We start from the raw sequence: 4,714 nt of genomic DNA on the forward strand, positions 1-4,714 counted from the left end.
GCAGTTCATACCCTTGTCGATGTACTCGATTAATCTAATAAATAGCGGACATGACGTAGGATGCGAGCGGCCAGGGGGCGTATTTTTCCAAAAAACGAACGCAAGTTTTGTTCGCTCGTTCAGACATAGAGGCGTGAACAGACCGCAAACAGCGAACGGTTCATTTGAATAGCCACCCCTAGTTTTAGAACGAACGACCGGAAATAGCGAGTGGCTCTGAATGAGGGCCTTAGTCAGATCCTGTTCCAAATTTTAGAGTTTTGATCAAGTTTTGCTCTAAAAAATTGTTCTGTATGCCCAATCTGCTAATATTCTTCTGCAACCTGCTCCTCTCCCTACTGTTCACCACACACTGTACTGATTGCAGGTATTCTGATTTTAGGGCCACTATTTCATCAAAATAATCTCTCTTTGGCCGGCAGTTACCATTTATATTACTAGATGCCAATATGCAGATATTACAATTTTTTGTCCAGTAAATAAACAGCTCTATGATACAATGACTGAAAAGCTCAAAATAAAAACGAAAGAAGAGACAAAATTTTCAGTGAATGTTGCAGAATGGAATCTTGTGAGTAAAAGTCGCAGGGTGGTACGGACTATATTTGCCAGTAAATGTTGCAGGGTGGCACGGACTATCTTTGCCAGTAAATGTTGAAGTGGCACGCACTATCTTTGCCAGTAAATATTGCAGGGTGGCACGGACTATCTTTGCCAGTAAACGTTGCAGGGTGGCATGCACTATCCTTGCCAGTAAATGTTGCAGGGTGGCACGGACTATCTTTGCCAGTAAATGTTGCAGGGTGGCATGCACTATCTTTGCCAGTAAATGTTGCAGGGTGGCATGCACTAACCTTGCCAGTAAAGGTTGCAGGGTGGCACGCTCTATCCTTGCCAGTAAATGTTGCAGGGTGGCACGGACTATCTTTGCCAGTAAATGTTGCAGGGTAGCACGCACTATCCTTGCCAGTAAATGTTGCAGGGTGGCATGCACTATCCTTGCCAGTAAATGTTGCAGGGTGGCACGGACTATCTTTGCCAGTAAATGTTGCAGGGTGGCATGCACTAACCTTGCCAGTAAACATTGCAGGGTGGCACGCACTATCCTTGCCAGTAAATGTTGCAGGGTGGCACGGACTATCTTTGCCAGTAAATGTTGCAGGGTGGCATGCACTATCTTTGCCAGTAAATGTTGCAGGGTGGCATGCACTAACCTTGCCAGTAAACGTTGCAGGGTGGCACGCACTATCCTTGCCAGTAAATGTTGCAGGGTGGCACGGACTATCTTTGCCAGTAAATGTTGCAGGGTAGCACGCACTATCCTTGCCAGTAAATGTTGCAGGGTGGCATGCACTAACCTTGCCAGTAAATGTCACAGAATAGCACGCACTAACCTTGCCAGTAAAAGTCACAGAGTGGCACGCACTAACCTTGCCAGTAAAAGTCAAAGAGTGGCACGCACTAACCTTGCCAGTAAAAGTCACCGAGTGGCACGCACTAACCTTGCCAGTAAAAGTCACAGGGTAGCACGCACTAACCTTGCCAGTAAAAATCACAGAGTAGCACGCACTAACCTTGCTAGTAAAAGTCACAGGGTAGCACGCACTAACCTTGCCAGTAAAAGTCACAGGGTAGCACGCACTAACCTTGCCAGTAAAAATCACAGAGTGGCACGCACTAACCTTGCCAGTAAAAATCACAGGGTAGCATGCACTAACCTTGCCAGTAAAAGTCACAGGGTAGCACGCACTAACCTTGCCAGTAAAAATCACAGAGTGGCACGCACTAACCTTGCCAGTAAAAATCACAGGGTAGCATGCACTAACCTTGCCAGTAAAAGTCACAGGGTAGCACGCACTAACCTTGCCAGTAAAAGTCACAGGGTAGCACACACTAACCTTGCCAGTAAAAGTCACAGAGTGGCACGCACTAACCTTGCCAGTAAAAGTCACAGGGTAGCACGCACTAACCTTGCCAGTAAAAATCACAGAGTGGCACGCACTAACCTTGCCAGTGAAAGTCACAGGGTAGCACACGCTAACCTTGCCAGTAAAAGTCACAGAGTGGCACAGACTAACCTTGCCAGTGAAAGTCACAGGGTAGCACACACTAACCTTGCCAGTAAAAGTCACAGAGTGGCACGCACTTACCTTGCTAGTAAAAGTCAAAGAGTGGCACGCACTAACCTTGCCAGTAAAAGTTGCAGGATGATTCACACTAACCTTGCCAGTATAAGTCACAGGGTAGCACGCACTAACCTTGCCAGTAACAGTCACAGAGTGGCACGCACTAACCTTGCCAGTAAAAGTTGCAGGATGATTCACACTAACCTTGCCTGTAAGAATTACATGGTGGCACGCACTAACCTTGTTAGTAAAAGTTGCAGGATGGCACGCACTAACCTTGTTAGTAAAAGTTGCAGGGTAGCACGCACTAACCTTGCCAGTAAAAATTGCAGGATGGCACGCACTAACCTTGTTAGTAAAAGTTGCAGGGTAGCACACACTAACCTTGTCAGTAACAGTCACAGAGTGGCACGCACTAACCTTGCCAGTAAAAGTTGCAGGATGATTCACACTAACCTTGCCTGTAAGAATTGCATGGTGGCACGCACTAACCTTGTTAGTAAAAGTTGCAGGATGGCACGCACTAACCTTGTTAGTAAAAGTTGCAGGGTAGCACGCTCAGATGGTGCATACACACGGTCAGATCTGTCAGATGAACGATTTTACCAACGATTTGAATGATTTCAGACTTTATTAAAATGAATGAAATCATCAAAATCTGACTGCAAACACAGACGATGGCAGATATCGTTATCTGACATGCGGGAACAGGCATCGTTCATCGTTGCCCACATGTTAGATTTTCTTTCAGACATGAACGATTGAACGATTTTTTAAGTCGTTATCGTTCATATCTGACAACAAATCTGACCGTGTGTATGCACCATGACCTTTCCAGTAAAAGCTGCAGGGTAGCGGGTAAATCAGATTATACCAGGTCATCTACATAAATCCCAGCAGCACACGCTGTACGTAGTGCGCTCACATGTATGTAGACATGTAGTATACCCCCAGTTCTTACTATGCGGAATTAATGTGAGTTAATAGCATGTATACTTCACATGTATTCAGAGATGTACACAGCTGATTCGGGTTTAACCCAGTGCTGGAAGTAGTGGATAAACCTCCGCTGTGGAGACACATTGGGCCTGATTCAGAGCCGCTCGTAATCGGCCGCTCGTTCGTTCCGAGCGATGTTTGCCCAACTGCGCATGCGTACGGATTTGAATACGCATGCGCGAACCAGTCAGTGCGGCCGAAAATCGTTTGTTCGCTAAATAGCGAATGCCTGCTATTTTGAGTGACAGGAGGAGGCGTATGTGGGTGGTAACAGGGGAAGGTGCTTGTAAACGGGGAGTGGAGATCAGAACGCAGGCGTGCTTAAAGGTCAAAACGGGCGTTTTATGGGTGTGCATAATTAATACAGCAGCGTCATTGACCACGTCACTGGGTTATTTTATAGTCAGAACTGCTCGCAAGATTGCGGTAGGAAAAACCAACCACAAGAATAGCGAGCAGTTCATACGCTGGTCGATGTACTCGATTAATCTAATAAATAGCGGACATGACGTAGGATGCGAGCGGCCAGGGGGCGTAGTTTCCAAGAAAACGACCGCAAGTTTTGTTCGCTCGTTCAGACATAGAGGCGTGAACAGACCGCTAAGAGCGAACGGTTCATTTGAATAGCCACCCCTATTTTCTGGACGAACGACCACAAATAGCGTCCGGCTCTGAATCAGGCCCATTATTTCCGGTATAGCAACCAAAAGTATTTACCAGGTGCCTAGTATTGTAAGTGCTCAGCCATGCCACATATTTGGGATTGAGGAGACTGCAGTTGAGTGACCACTTCACCATCTTACCGGTGTAGGCTTGTGTATCGTATTTCTCATTAATGTTTAACCAATTCAAAGTGGACTTTTCCCTTCACCTATTTTTTTGCCTTTTTAAACAAATATACTTTTCTATAAACTGTCACATAGCAGGTTGTGGCATGGAGCAGCCCCATCTGCTGAGGCCGCTGTGTGATCTGCGCGGCCCTCCATGAACCCTCTGCTCTCTGCTATTTTAACCCACCTGGTGCCAATACTGCGAGCAGCATGTCTCAGCCCTCAACCAGAACACGTGGAACAGCCACTTGCCAAGTCCATTAAATAAAATCAACTAGGCGCTATTAAAGGGACCGAGCCCTCGCTCCTCTGTAGCTACGGCTGTGTCCTCATTCACCCGGCCTTTTTTTTTTAAATTTTGCGCCGTATGGCACGAAACGCTCAGCCACGTGTAGCAATTCTCAGACTTTGGTGCCCCCAAATCTCAGTTTAGCGTCTGTGTAGCATCGCAGCTTCATACAGGGTCAGATTGTGTGTCCGTGTCTAAGGGCCCGATTCAGACCTGTTGGCTAGAGCTGTGCGCTCGCAAGCAGCCCGATGTTGTGCGAACGCGCATGCGCATGTTTCGTTCTGCGCGAACTACTCTGTGCGATCGCAGGCCAGTCGCTCGCTTAGCAAAGACAGCCCAATGAAATGAGTGACAGGAGAGGCTGTTTGTGGGTGGTAACAGGGGCAGGACACTAATAACGGGGGAGTGGAGGTGCGAACGCAGGCGTGCCAGGGTATTTCAATGCTGTTTTTAAGGCGTGCATAATTAAC

Source organism: Taudactylus pleione, unplaced genomic scaffold (assembly GCF_031769625.1).
Source record: "Taudactylus pleione unplaced genomic scaffold, aTauple2 ptg000537l, whole genome shotgun sequence".
Lineage (NCBI taxonomy): Eukaryota > Metazoa > Chordata > Amphibia > Anura > Myobatrachidae > Taudactylus > Taudactylus pleione.